The sequence below is a fragment of the Topomyia yanbarensis genome, chromosome 2 (assembly GCF_030247195.1).
Source record: "Topomyia yanbarensis strain Yona2022 chromosome 2, ASM3024719v1, whole genome shotgun sequence".
Taxonomy (NCBI): Eukaryota; Metazoa; Arthropoda; class Insecta; order Diptera; family Culicidae; genus Topomyia; species Topomyia yanbarensis.
Window position 1 is genome coordinate 305,989,437 of NC_080671.1, and position 16,140 is coordinate 306,005,576.

The 16,140-nt window shown below is 38.3% G+C and overlaps 1 pseudogene; it reads right to left on the reverse strand.

Annotated features, from left to right (window-relative positions):
- Positions 1-2,835: 2,835 nt before the first annotated feature.
- On the reverse strand, positions 2,836-5,064 carry LOC131680513 (uncharacterized; annotated as a pseudogene).
- Positions 5,065-16,140: the final 11,076 nt, after the last annotated feature.

Consider the following 16,140-nt stretch of genomic DNA (forward strand, 5'->3'; position numbering starts at 1 on the left):
GTTTCCCCAGGCCTTGGTCAAGTCTCCCCGCAGTTGACCAGAAAAAATGTTCACAGAAAAACTTTTATATCTTTTGCAAAAATAATTTAAAAATTCAGCAAAAAAAAAATCATGAGCGCGTACCTTTCTACATCATATCTCAATGAGTTTTGAAGGATTGAAAACTTTTTAGAGAGTTATGCAGGTTTAGCTGAAAACTTGGTCAAGTCTCCCCATGTTCCCCTATATGTCAAAGTCGGTTACATTCCTGTACGCCAATGATTGCATAATTTAATTTATTAAAATAGTATAATGTACGTATTGTGATTAAACATACAATTTAAAATTGAAAAATTAAGGCCAACCATTTGATTCATTCATGACAAATCCGCAAAAAAATCCGCAAATGCAGAAAATCCGCAGAAAAATCCGCCACTCCATTTCAAATTGCGGAAAATCCGCAAGATTGCGGAAAAATCCGCAACTATGGCAACGCTGTTGCAATGTCAAATGGAAAGAAACAATGTAATGAAGCAGTGTTTTGAATCGACATAAAAAATTGTTATTTTAAAAATATAAGCAGTCATAACGAAGAAGTATTGTAATTGATATAAATCGTTTTATTTTTTTGACTAACAGCATATATATTTGATTTTAATAAAGTTTGTACAATTAAAAATAAACTTTTTTCTTTTTCTTTCCAAAAATGACAAATATTTGTTTTAAATAATTTTCTAGGTAGAATCAATTTTTTAATTGCGTTTTGATATAAAGTTTTGGTTTTTCATTTTAACTACGATAAATTTTTCTGCGTGTGATAAACAAACGATTGACGTGTCGAGTCTTTATCCAGAGGGATTCAGCGTCGTTAATTATGGTGTTCTAATAATCTACGCCGCCGTAAAACTTATTCCGGAGATGTACAATACTGATTGGTTAGGATCCATCATGAAAATATTCCGACCGAAAAGCTACCCGAACAGACAGTAATTCAGCTTTTTGCTGGTGGCTGCGTTTTAAAATGAGCACTCTACTTTGACAAGTTGTTCGTCCAGTGTCAGTTTTGACAATTCGTCAGTAATGTCAATTTTGACAAGCCACAAGTTTCACAAATCTCACCTACCCTGCTCATTTATGTTCTCAATTCAAACGTTAAACGTCAAATTTAAATTTGTTAGTTTGTTTCCAATCACCTTTTTCGTTACTATCAATTTATTCCCGTATCTATTCATAAACTGATCAATAAATTTATAAGCATATTCTCAGCTTTTTGAAAGCTATGTGTTAAGAGAATTAAGAAAGTCGAGATCTCATCTCATCAAATACAATACGACTAGTAATAAATCAATGAAGCTCGGTTTAAAATGACCAGGAAAACCGTGCAATCTTCTAACAATACAATACCTTAGCAATGTTTGTTAAAGATCTGCGCGAATTTCGATCACAATTTGCAGCAAAAAAACTAAAAAATAATTCTGATAATTAGCTTTTCTCAGTATAGTGACCGCCCGATTAAATTATAAGACCGAAAGGTCATCGTATTGTGCGCTGTTAGTGGAACGATTATTGAAGGCCATTTTCGTATACGCGATTTCGAATATTCTATGTTCTGTACTTGTGCCGCTGGGACTACAATCGGCTCGACTCGAACCGTACTAGGCTTTTTCTTCGAGGGAGAAAATCAAAAATTATGATTTGACGTTCAATGTTTGAGTTGAGAATTGAAATGAACGCCTACCGCGATGTGAAAATTGAGACCGAAGGAACGGCTTGTCAAAATTAACACGACTGATATGTCAAAATTGACACTGGACAGACGACTTGTCAAAGTGAGGTGCGCATTTGGGAACGCAGCCATGAACAAAAGGCTGAATATCGAAATTGATCGTAGAAACGTTGAATTTACAACAGTTTTATTTGTTAACAACAACTTTTCTTGTGACATCAATGTACTTATGATGCAGTCCTTCATTCCTCCAAAATCTACAACGGAAAAACAATGTAAATCGATGTTTTTGATTTCAGAATGTATGGGAAAAGATCAGTTTTTTCATTGTTACATCGCTTAACGACTCCCATTTTTCCATGCAAAAACCAGGTTTACAATGAAATTGGTTGTAGAAACAACAAATGTGATTATATTTCCATTGTAAATTTTCCAGAATAACATTGTTTTTCGTTGTAATGTAACAATAAAAAATGTTGTAATACTGTTGTGCATTTCTATTCGGGTAGTTTCTCCACCTATGACAGGTGGAGGAAAACAAATCGTTGAACACACTAACACAGTTACAGATTGTCAAGTACACAGTGTTTGAAATGATTTGCATTAAAGAGACTAGAATAACAAAGAGACGCCATGTTTCGTTTGGAATTCCAATTTAACTGTCAATGTCATTCCAAACGAACATGAGACTTGTCAGTCTAAAAAGTGTAACATTATTATTGGGGAAGTATTGTTATCCAATCCATCAAAATGAATTAAAATTTCACAAGTTTTCAACATTTTTTTCAAAAAAATTCGGTAAATAAAGAAATTCCGATCGAAGCAATGGGATGTTTTATAATAAAATTAAACATGGGATTGAGCAGTATCAATACCGTTTTCGCGGGAGGCGAAACTGAGTCAGATTCTAACTTCAACTGCTGTAAAAATGTATAAATTGAAAGCGATTGTGGTTGTAACCTAAATCGTCAACACAAAGTAAGCAAATCAGTTTGGCTACTGCAGAACAGCCAACACAAAAACTCATAAAGCAAAAACACATTTCCAGTGGACACTGTATTTCTTCCCTCTTTGGATTCATTGAGTTTAGTGTATAAGAGAAAAGTTCTTGCCTTATTCAAATCATATATTTATTTCATGGTAATACAGAAATGTTGCAGAGCCATTGATTTACTGTCAAATTTATTAAGGCGAATTTTCTTGAGTACCAGTGTTTTTAATCTGAATAAAGCAAATGATCGTATCAATTCAATATTAATTCTTCAAAAGGGCTAATGAGATTTTTGTAAACAAGCTTCTTTCGCTCATTACTCCGCTGCCGAGTTGAATTTCGTGAAAAATACACTTGAATCAACATATTTACCCTTGGTAGAATCAATTTCAAATGTTTTCTGTGTTGAAATTATAACAAAATAAGAGAAATCAGCAAAATAAAAGTTTGTTTGCAAATCTTATTAGCCCTATTCAAAAGTTGATATGGAATTTATCCTTAATGGTGTGAGTTTCTGAAATGGTTTGTTTGAACTTTACTAAATATAGCAATAATAGCTTGGAATTGATTACTAATTGAAGTTTTTACGTGAGCTCTAATGATTTTTTCCAAAATTCATAAAAAATAAGAACGTCTGTTCGTTAGCGTATACTAAAGCATTTCCTGTAAAATCCTTGAGTATTGTAAATTTAGTGAAGTTAGCTAAAAATGGCTAATATGAAATGCAGCTGCTAACACATGCACCACAAAAAGATCCCTTTTTAGAAACTTTGTGTATTGTTAATCCAGTAACATGATACAGAACATTTTGTTCTGATTCGTTAAGTACATCTGGAGGTACTACGATGGATTGTGATGAAATAGCAGCGTACAGGGAATCATTTTCCTTTTCAGTCTTCTTTTGTTGTGCTAACTGACGAACATTGCTAGGGAAATCAATCAACCATTCCTGTTCATCTGGATCATAAGATGAGCCAGGTACAACAGTTAAGTATTGCGATACACAAATGGATTTCAATAAGTTTCTGAACTGCAATGCCGTTGGTCTCTTTTGCCTTGTGCGAATTTGCGAGAGAAGACTTTCGACGCAGTCTTGCGTGAAACGAGACGTCAATAAAAATGAATACCCATTCTCTTTCAAAAAACAATCCTGCAATCTTAATATGGAATTTGTCGCTAGTACTATGGACGACTGCCACGGTTTAACCTTAAGGTGAAGCGATGCCAACAAAAGGTTCGGTTATGTTCGGCTTACGTTACAACATCTGCATGCAGCTAGAGCGTGCTATACCGTTAGGAGATGGGATGCACACAAGTGTATCGTTCAGTAATCAGCTGGCTGATTTTTTACTGCGTGTTTCATTTGTTTTGAAAAACAAAAAGATACAAATTTCCTAAGCGAATCAAAATTCCGTGAAGATCTAGAATCTATTCATCTGCTTATGCTAACATGCGTACATACAGTGATAAAATCTCTAAGTAATCTGAGCTAAGACGTTCAAGTTTCAAACGATTTTGTCTTGCGAGCCAATGCAATGTTTTGATTTTGACGATGAAATAAAAAGAAGCAGAAACGACGGCAGCCATTTTAGCTGCCACCTTGTGACTCTGTTCAGGATGTCCTTAACTGCACATTTCGGTGTAGCCAATATGTACAACAAAGCAAACAATAGTGTGAATTTCGCATTGAATCCACGTCTCTTCATAATTTTCTTTTTGTTTCCTTGGTTCGAAGCGGATCAATCGACTATTTTTGGATGCGGTAAAAATACTAGCAGTGTTAGTCCTTATTCGCAAATACTTTGTCCCACAACTGTGCTGTTTCACTATCATCTTAAACCGGAATTCGATTGTCCCTGTTCTAGTCAATAGTGGTGATTGTCAGAATATAGATCAGGCAAATACTAATTTTTTCCTATTATTATTCTGACTAAGTGAACGGGGTGAAGACATTTCAAAGTTTCACAAAAAGAATCTCTGCCCATAAAAAATTTGGTAATATTTACTCGCGATTCCCCATAAAGTTTTCTCGAACCGAATGTCCATCTGGTTCGGCTCGAACAGATAACACCGACACCGACCCGAAAAGGCTACTCAGCATTTCTAGAAGCTGCTGTACTTGGTCGAGCTAAATAACCTTTCCTGATTTAGCTTCATACCAAAGGTCAAAAGAGTCGACAAGTAGCAGGATTCACCGGTCCCCCACCCAAGTGAATTGATCTATCCACTTGCACACATCTACCAAAATTAGCCAAGAAGACTTCCGAACTAATGAGAATAGACTATGCCAGTCGAACGTCACAGGTCCAGCGCCATCCCGTACCGTTCCTGAAATTATATATGTATTAGTGCTACTTACAGATTTCATTTCAGTAGTAGTAAGTGTCTCAGTCCCTCTTGTAAAACTCGCTTACTGCTCCTCATCTCTTCCGGCATTTCATCGAAACCTCAATTTCCTTCGGAATTAGTACATGAGACTCTCAAGGAGCTTTACTGGCGCAAAAAGTTGTTATATATTACTTTATTCCCCACATCCCCTAAACTTATAATCAACAAAGGCTGTCTGCCAATTCTAATGCAGAAACGCTAATGATGTGACCATCAAGAACACGTCAGACAACGAAGTGAAAACTGCCCAACAGGAGTTGAGGACAGCTTGAAGCAACATCTGATGTTCCTCCAAATGTATGTGATCCAAAACTGACTTGGATATCTCCATTGAGCCTAGCTTGCATAGCTTACATAACTAGTCTCACTTTTCTCCTTTCACCCACGAAAACAGCTTAGGGACCATTCATAAATTACGTAACGCAAAAATTGCCCAAAATTGACTCCCCCCTCCCCCCATGTAACAAATTGTCACAAATTTCTTCATCCCCCCTCCCCTGTTACGTAACAAATTCCAAGAAATTTTTTTTTTTTCGGTGAAAACATGTAACGTAACGATCTAGCTAACTCCCCCTCCCCCCTGTCACAACTTGTTGTACCCCCTCCCCCCCCCCCCTAAAAGCGTTACGTAATTTATGAATGGTCCCTTAGCAGCCATCATTTAATAAAAAATATTTAAGTTTGCAGGTACACATGCAAAATGTATTGAGACTTTTCGGTGTTTGCTGGAATGGAACAACAAAATAAAATTCAAATCGTGTATAAAAATTCCTCTGAAGATGAAAAATTTGAATGAAAATTTTTTGCGAAAAATGCATTTCCCCCTAAATTGTTGTTCTGAACCACTGTCCATTGTATAAGGATTATGGTTGATTGACCTACTGCAATAGGTAGTAGTACCATAACATTATCAGCATAAATTATGATTTAGGAACACCTTATCTAATAAAAATCATTGCTGCTTCCACTAAATTTAAAATTTGTTTTCAATAGGGAAAAGTTAAACGAGGCGCCAACGTATCATAAATGGCTAAAATAATGACCCCAGAATGTTGATCTAAATTTAAATGTTTGATCAAATTCAAAACCAATTGGTTTAAATTAGCAATCGCTCACAATCATAGATCACGACCTAGATTATTCTTTATTCACAATTGATGAAAATAGCACATTATTATACGGTTCTAGCCAAACTTTTTTTGGTCTTACCAAAAAAAATCTGTCTGTCGTTCGCCATAACAGACCAGACGGTGTTTTCCCGACGAAATAACAGATCCCCGATCAATTGATTTCTCAAGCAGCAAAACTGCCCAAATAAAAAAAAATGTACACAAACTTTAACCTATATAGTCTAACGATTCCACATATTATTTGGATGATATCCTGAACAGTGTAGTGAATACGACGACTATGAATAATAAAAAGTAACAGGAACTTTGACAGTTATGCTTTTGAACGTCATTATGGAGATGTGAGTCGACATAAGATGTATTATCTTTACAACGCTCAGACACCCATGGAGCAAACGCATTGAAACGGTACACTGTTATCAGAGTTTGATCACATCGAGTTGAAAATAAAATATTGTGAAATAATCTAGGTACGATATATTAAAATATATATATTTTAAAAAAAAAAAAAGACTTCGTGAAAAGATAATATGCATAACAAGTAATATCAATCCTTAGAAATAAAATAATTGATATTAACTTTTATAGCGTAATTAGTATTGATAATGTTGATTAATTGATTGTCTAGAAAAATTCGAAGTGTGTAATCAAGGAATTGAAACGCAAACTAATAAAAAAAAAGATGGGTGGGTAATGTCTGCGACATAACCGGAGAGATGTAGAATACATAAGGAACACGTTCTTCAAATATGTTGATACTCATTAGGATTTTCGGACAAAAGCTGATTTGGGCGAGGAATATTTCAAATTATTCTTTACAAAAATGATGGTGGTCCTGAAAAGGACCGGTTTTGTTGGCGTTGTTGGCCTTGGTGAGGGAGATGGCTAACGATGAAATTAATTGTTAGCATGAGGAAGTCGCGTAGTACTGGACAATGGAAGAACAGATAATAATTGATTCCTGAAAATCAATTTTTCTTTATTCATGTAAATTATACATACTTACAAATCTAACAGAAGATTCCTGATCATATTTCTGAATCATTAGTGCGAACATTGTGTAATTTGGTTAAGTACAATGAAAGTTACAAACTTTCCAAACTCGACCTTCTGTTCATTCAGAAATATTGAAATGGGGTGTCGTGGTCACAATAAAAAAAGATGGGTGGGTAATGTCTGTCACATAACCGGAGCGTCGTGATTTCAATTCGAGACGTTAATTTAAAACTAATAATATTCAACAGAATCACGTTTGAATGGGAAATTTTCAAATAATTCTCTATGGTAATAATGGTGGTTCTGAAAAGAACCTTTGGTATCGGCGTTGGTGTTGATGGTGATGCGCTGGATCGTTGGATATTTTTGGCATGATAGTTACGTGCCTGGCGAACTGTTTTGTAGCCTCGAACAAAACGACAAGACTGGCTTCTTCGGGTACCATTACGGCTGAACTTTATAAGCTTAGCTCGACTTTGAAATCCTGCACAATCTCACGAATCAGACACTGGTAGGGCCATTTTGTTTGCTACTAGCACGGAGCTGCACAAAAAATCATTTAATACAGTTAGTTCACGGGGGCTGCCAAAAAGCTTGAATAGAAGCATGCGACTTCAACGTTTCTCTTAAACACATGCAACAACACATTCGTTTTGGTAATACTGATAATAACAGTAGAAAGGAATGGAAAAGCAGTGCACGAAACGAGCGAGAGGATAATTTAAATTTTTGTTCCGTGTGCAAGCTACTTCTTTCCACCCAACGTATTATGTTGCTTGTTGAAAATTTGCTACACACCTTAAAATAAAAGTTTCAGTTTAACTCTCACTAGAACACAATTGATTGGTCCTGAAAAGAACCGTTGCTTTTATTGTAATTTACGCCCACTCCCACAAACCGACCAAGTAGGCATCAGTGGCTTCATTACGGCTGAGTTTTGTAAGCGTAGCTCGACTTTGAAGTAATACACAACCTTACGAACCAGACGCTGGAATGTTAGCCAGCGGATTAGTTGCTCCGTTGCCCTTTAGTTGGGGCGAAATACTAGCATGGCGACAGTTCCTGATCGGTAGTTGGTTGCGATGGGCCACCAGTAGCTGGGCACTTTTGCGGACCGTCATCATCGCCAACTGCTTTCCTCCGGTGGACTGGCTGCTTGCTAGTGCTTGAACGAATACGAATGATGAGAAAAACCGACCGACCAATATTCATATATGAAAACACAAGAAAGCACTACTATCGCTCTCCCGCTCGTTTTCGTGCCATTCCTGTGCCTTTCCTTTCCGTTCGGCTACCAATACTAGCATAACCAAAACGAATATTCTGTCTTTCCATCGCCTTCAATCTAGTGGCCAGTGCTAGCAAACTTGCATGTTCAGTTTTTCAATAACAACATTCCAACAATATTTTCAAAGAATGTTGCAGATTTGAAAAGAAGGAAGGAGAAGATTTTCACAAACTTAAATTCTTTTGTTTTATTTGTTAGCGCTGATAAAGGCTATTTAGTTTGCTACTAGCAAGGAGCTGCACAAACAAATCGATTTATGCAGTTAATCAATGGAGGCTGCCAAAAAGTTCGAATAAAAGCATGCGACTAGTGTACTTTGCATGTTCTATATTTTATCAATACTAGAGAGGATCAATAAAATAATTCAAATTGTTATAGCGACATGCAATTGTGGCAACACTGGCCATGAGATGGTGGGGGAACACGCACATTCGTTTCAGTTATGATGGTAGTAGCAGCAGAAAGGAATGGAAAAGCAGTGCACGAAAACGAGCGAGAGAAGATAATTTAAATTCTCTTTCTTTCTTTCCACACATCGTATTTCTTATATTGCTTTCTGAAAATTATTTGTTATACACCATAAAATGTAAATTTCAGTTTAACTCTTATTAGAACACAATTAATTGGTCCTGTAAAGAACCGTTTATTGTTTTATTGCGGGAGCATAATTCAGACGCACTCCCCGCGGACACGGTGAGCTAGAAAGCACTATTTTGCATTCTCGAACAAACCGACCAAGTAGGCATCGTTGGCTTCTCGGGGCATCATTACGACTGAGCTTTGTAAGCGTAGCTCGACTTTGCAGTCCTGCACAATCTCACGACCCAGACGCTGGAACGATAGCCTACTCTGTTGCCCTTTAGTTGGGGCGAAATTCTTGCAGGGCGACAGTTCCGATGAGTCACCAGTAGCTGGGGCACTTTTTCCGTCCGTCGCTATTGCCAACTGCTTTCCTTCGGTGGACTGGCTGCTTGCTAGTGCTTGAACGAATACGAATGATGAGAAAAACCGAACGACCAATATTCATATACGAGAAAGCACTACTATCGCTCTCTCGCTCGTTTTCGTGCCATTCCTGCGCCTTTCCTTTCCGTTCGGCTACCAATACTAGCATAACCAAAACGAATATTCTGTCTTTCCATCGCCTTCAATCTAGTGGCCAATGCTAGCAAACTTGCATGTTCAGTTTTTCAATAACAACATTCAAACAATATTTTCAAAGAATGTTGCAGATTTGAAAAGAAGGAAGGAAAAGATTTTCACAAATTTAAATTCTTTCGTGTTATTTGTTAGCGCTGATAAAGGCTATTTAGTTTGCTACTAGCAAGGAGCTGCACAAACAAATCGATTTATGCAGTTAATCAACGGAGGCTGCCAAAAAGTTCGAATAAAAGCATGCGACTAGTGTACTTTGCACGTTCTATATTTTATCAATACTAGAGAGGATCAATAAAATAATTCAAATTGTTATAGCGACATGCAATTGTGGCAACACTGGCCATGAGATGGTGGGGGAACACGCACATTCGTTTCAGTTATGATGGTAGTAGCAGCAGAAAGGAATGGAAAAGCAGTGCACGAAAACGAGCGAGAGGATAATTTAAATTCTCTTTCTTTCTTTCCACACATCGTATTTCTTATATTGCTTTCTGAAAATTATTTGTTATACACCATAAAATGTAAATTTCAGTTTAACTCTTATTAGAACACAATTAATTGGTCCTGTAAAGAACCGTTTATTGTTTTATTGCGGGAGCATAATTCAGGCGCACTCCCCGCGGACACGGTGAGCTAGAAAGCACTATTTTGCATTCTCGAACAAACCGACCAAGTAGGCATCGTTGGCTTCTCGGGGCATCATTACGACTGAGCTTTGTAAGCGTAGCTCGACTTTGCAGTCCTGCACAATCTCACGACCCAGACGATGGAACGATAGCCTACTCTGTTGCCCTTTAGTTGGGGCGAAATTCTTGCAGGGCGACAGTTCCTGATCGGGTTGCGATGAGTCACCAGTAGCTGGGGCACTTTTTCCGCCGTCGTCATCGCCGACTGCTTTTCTTCGGTGGACTGGCTGCTTGCTAGTGCTTGAACGAATACGAATGATGAGAAAAACCGACCGACAGATATTTATATAATCGCGCTAATATGCACTACTATCGCTTTCTCGCTCGTTCTCGTGCCGTGCATGAGCCTTTCCTTTCCGTCCGGCTTCTAATGGCCTAACCAAAGGAATATGCCGTCTTTCCACCACCAAGTGCTCTCGTCAAGCAACCCAATGCGAATAACCATACGAACAAACATGTAATGGACCTATATATAAACTTTTCATTATTTTATTGTTCGGTTGGTCTACCATAACGACGGCTCTGTGCGGGATGGGCTGAAAATTTTCACTTTTCCGAGTCGTTTTCGAAAGATTTTTCAAAACACATTTTTTTGTTATTAGTACATGTTATACATACTTCAATTTTTAATACAGCATAGAGGAACATATTTGCAACAAATTGGTCTAAAAATCAAATCATTCTGTTAAGTATGATAAAAGTTATTAACGTTCAAAATCTGACGCGGCGCCGCAGCCGATATTTTGAAACGGGACCCCTATATTGAAACCTTAAATGTATTCTACATTAAAAGAAGAAAACAAAACGCAATTTGAAGCAGGATTACAGACCGGACGTTGGAGGTGTTTTAGCGGATGCAAAAAAAAAGAATGCGTTCAGGCCTCATTCTGTGATCTATTACCGTAGAAGATAGTCGCATTTTCTGTGGACAAAAAAATTCTGAATACGACATGGCGCAGTTAGTAGGTAAGTTTAAATGAATGATACGTTGGTGAAACTTGTTTGATATAGGAAATTGGTTAAAAAAAAAAATAGTACTGAATTAATAGAGTACTGAACCACAAGAAAGAAATATTCATGAAGAACTGGATGTAGGGCGAGTAGGACTCTGCACCATGTGTACTAATATAAATTGAGGTGAAGCTATAAAAATATATGAATATTCGAGACAAAGCTGGATGTAGAGCGAGTAGGACTCTTCACCATATATCTAAACGGAGTTACCACGTGTACTCTACATGTTAAAGGATGTCGAGCGAGTAGGTCTCTACATCATGTAGCCAATATGAGGCGAAACATATATATATATATTTACAAATATAGAGCGAGTAGGACTCTAAATAATGAAAAGCAGAAGCGCACAAAATTTATTTAATCCAGTAAGCGAGTGTGACGCTGCAAAAAAAAAAACGATCATAACTAAATGTTTTTTTATATTTAAATCTGTTTTAAAAAAAAAAAAATACAAGAATCAAAGAAATACTATTTATTTGTCTTTTTTTGCCACTATCGTTTTCGCAGATAACATGGGAAAGTCTAAAAGGAAGAGTAAAACTAAAAATTTAGAAAGAGAGTTGGCAGAAGAAAGAAAAAAATCTGCTCAACTAGCTGATGAACTGGAGCGGAGCCTTAAGAGAAATAAAGAACTTGAAGCTGGCGATAGTGGTAGGAATAACCGGAACAATTCCGATGACGCTGCTATTGAGTTCAATGCGGATAATGGCTTTAGCAGCACTCAGCGCATGACGACAGGTCACACCATAGAAGAATCCAGATTTTTGTCGTCAATGAACCAGCTTTCGGTGGCATCAATCAATGTCCCGGAGTGTAAACCGATGGATGATGACGATATACATCGGCAACAATTCGAGATGTGGAAAGATTTACTGACGGATTCTCTAAAACTGGCTGGGATAGACGATGAAGAACCAAATACACCGTTTTTAAAGTGAAAGCCGGTCCTCGCCTTTTGGAAATATTTAAAAACACAAAATCGCAAGCTGACGCTCCGGACTCGACAACAGAGCCGTTTTCCAATGCAATACACCGCCTAAGATCTTATTTCGGATCAGGTTCCGATCTTATGCTGCTAAGGCGTAGGCTAGCACTGATGACACAAAAGGCAACAGAGTCCGATTTATCATATATATCTCGAGTTGGTTCTATTGCCCGGCTCTGTGAATTCGATCATGAGAAGGAATTCGAGGAGATCGTGGCGACGGTAGCTGAGCACGCTAGAAGTCGGGACGTGCGAACAACTGCTTTAAGAATGCTCAGTCGGAAAGGCTGTTTCACAGATCTCGTCGATAAGGTCCGCGAGATTGAAGCGATCAGACTGAATGAAGAGTTTGTGGCGCAAAAACACGGCAAAATGGAACAGACACTTATTGCTCCTGTTCAAGCGTATTCAAATTGGGACAGGAACCGTCAGTTCAGATCTTTGGACGGATATGACTCACGGAAAACTCGTGGCAATCCAACTTATCGTGGAGGTTGGCGTGTATCAGAAGGCAGACAGTTCACCCAAAATAGAGGTTCACGTATTCAGTATTCGCGCGGTGAGAGATGTTGGCGTTGCAATAGCGCTTTCCATCTTGCTACGGACTGTAGCGTCAAAGATAAAATCTGTAACAATTGCGGAAAACTTGGACACATTCAGCGTGCGTGTCGTTCGCGCGAGCCACTGAAGCGAAAGGCGGCGGAGCCTTTGGATATCTCTCCGAAGAAGATTGCTATTGTGGAAAAGACAGAAGAAATAACAAATGCAGATGAAAAAGTAAGTGAAATTAATAACTGATTTTTTTACAATACGGCTACTCTTATGCTGTAATTTGAACTTGGTATTCGAAAGAGAAAAGCCATTTAAACGAGTGAATTTTGGATTACAACAAAAAAAGCATCAATAAATTAAGCAAAAAAAAAATTGAACTGTGATTCGTTTTATTTTTTTACTAGCGCTAAAATTATATATTTAAACAGGTAGCTAATGTTGGCTCAGATCAACTGAGATCCAACAGTTCGGAACTTCATTTGAACTCGAACGTGTCCTTGATTGAATCTAAAGAGTGGAACTCTGTTGGAAATTTTTCAAGCAAAGTCGGTAAACTTAACGCTACGGAATCATTTCGACAGGCTAGGATAAATGATTTGGTCAGATCTGAAAGCGACAATATCGACGAAGTAAGTATAAATTTACTAAGCATATAAAGTGCTTTTTTTTATTTCAAATCATCACCTGTCTCTTTAAATAGGCACGAAATTCATATGCACTACAGAATAATACAGTTTTGAGGTCTGATGACGACGATGGTATTATCTCTGTGATGGTGGCAGGAATGCCGTGTTCTTTTTTAATTGACTCCGGAGCTCAAGTGAATACGTTCACTGAAAACATGTTCAGCGCGTTGACTTCTGACCCCATTTACAAGAATGGTATTTTTGATCTGAGATCTGAAACGGATCGATCTCTTAAAGCTTATGCCTCAGCCGGCGAAATTAAAGTGATAGCTACGTTTTATGCATACCTATATATCTCTAATAATAGACCTACCTCGCTGGAGAAATTTTATGTCGTCAATGAGTTACGAGCTCTTCTAAGCAGATCAACAGCTTCCAGGTACAGCGTCCTGATGCTAGGTCTGAAAGTACCTGTGCAATCTAAAAACACTAGATTCGATCAGCTACTATACGCAGGAGAGATTGCGTCTATCGTAACGAAAGATATTTTTCCAAAATTCAACGTTCCTCCAGTCAAAATTCATTACGATAAGTCTAAACCTCCATGTCGGAATATATTTTTTAATATTCCGCTTGCTGTAAAGCCTTTGGTTGAGAAGCGACTTCTGGAGCTTGTTTCATCGGATATTATAGAACCAGTAGTAGATGTTATGGATACATCGTTCTGCTCGTCCATGTTAGTCGTGCCGAAGGGTAAAGATGATATACGATTGGTCATCGATTTGAGAGGACCAAATCGCTATATTTATCGCACACCCTTTTCAATGCCAACATTAGAAAAGATTTTGGCTGAATTGAATGGAGCAACATGGTTCTCTATCATTGACCTCTCCCATGCGTTTTTCCATATAGAACTAGACGAAGAATCTAGACTGCTCACGAATTTCTGTACTGAATTTGGCATGTTTCGTTGTGTGAGATTGCCCTTCGGCTTAACGAATGCCCCGGACCTGTTTCAAGAAATACTACAGCGGAAAGTACTAGGGGGTTGTAAAGGGTGCAAAAATTATTTGGACGATATATTGATATACGGTAAAACTAAAGATGAACATGACGAGAACTTGGAGGAAGTCCGACGCTGTCTAGCTAACCACAATGTAAGACTTAACGAAAGCAAGTGTGTTTTTGGAAGCCAATCGGTGCCATTCCTTGGATTTACGTTGACACCCAAAGGATGGCTTATTGAAGAAGAGAAGATTGCGGCCATCCAGAATTTTCGAACTCCAATTAACTGTTCAGAAGTCAAAAGTTTCTTGGGTCTAGTAACTTTCGTCGATAAATTTATTGTACACCGCGCGACGAAGACTGAGCATCTTCGTTCACTGGCCAGTTCAGATACATTTTATTGGACGAATGCTGAAGAGACAGAGTTTCAATTTATGAAAAAAGAAGCGCTAAATACCATAAAACGGCTGGGATATTATAATGCAGCGGACAGGACCGAGTTGTTTGTCGATGCCTCTCCAATAGGACTCGGCGCCGTGCTGGTTCAGTATCACGAAAACGGTAATCCCAGAATTATAGCATGTGCATCAAAGGTTCTCACCGCTTCGGAAAAACGATATCCACAGACACAGAGAGAAGCTCTAGCTGTTGTTTGGGGAGTAGAGAGGTTTAATTTCTATTTACTTGCCAAATCCTTCGTGATATGTACCGACGCTGTAGCCAATCAGTTCATTTTCAATAGCAACCACAGGATGGGAAAAAGAGCTGTAACCCGCGCCGAGAGTTGGGCTCTAAGACTGCAACCATACGACTTTTCAATACGATGCGTAACAGGTAATGAAAATGTAGCTGACGTGCTTTCTCGACTTATTCCTGAGACACAAGCATCAGAACCATTTGATGAATGCGAAGAAAAGCACTTTTTATATTCACTGGACTCCGGATGTATGGAAATAACATGGGGTGAGGTGGAATTGGAATCTGAAGATGATAGCGAGCTACAACTCGTTCAAAAATCTCTGCAATTGAACAAATGGCCTGATGAACTTCGAGCATTCGAATCGCAGAAGAAGTTTCTACATAGTTTTGCACCCCTACTTTTCAAAGACGACCGAGTTGTATTGCCGAAATCTCTACGTCAGAAAGCATTACGCTCAGCCCACGGAGGTCACGTGGGGGAAGTCGCAATGAAGCGTATAATGCGTCAATACTTTTGGTGGCCAAAGATGTCTACGGAAGTAACGCGATATGTCAAAGACTGTGAAACATGCATTCTCCTGTCTAAACGAAATCCTCCGATACCGATAACATCCAGAGAATTGCCTGACGGACCATGGGAGATTCTGCAAGTGGATTTTTTAACAGTGCCCAACTTTGGTTCCGCAGAGTTTTTAATTATAATTGATACATACTCGCGTTATCTGGCTGTTGTAGAAATGAAAGCCATGGATGCAGAAAGCACGAACTTGGCATTGTGCGAAACGTTTAAACTGTGGGGATGCCCTATTATAATTCAGAGTGATAACGGGCCCCCATTCCAAAGCACTGCATTCACTTCGTTCTGGAAAGAGAAAGGAGTTGATGTACGAAAATCCATACCTCTTAGCCCACAATCA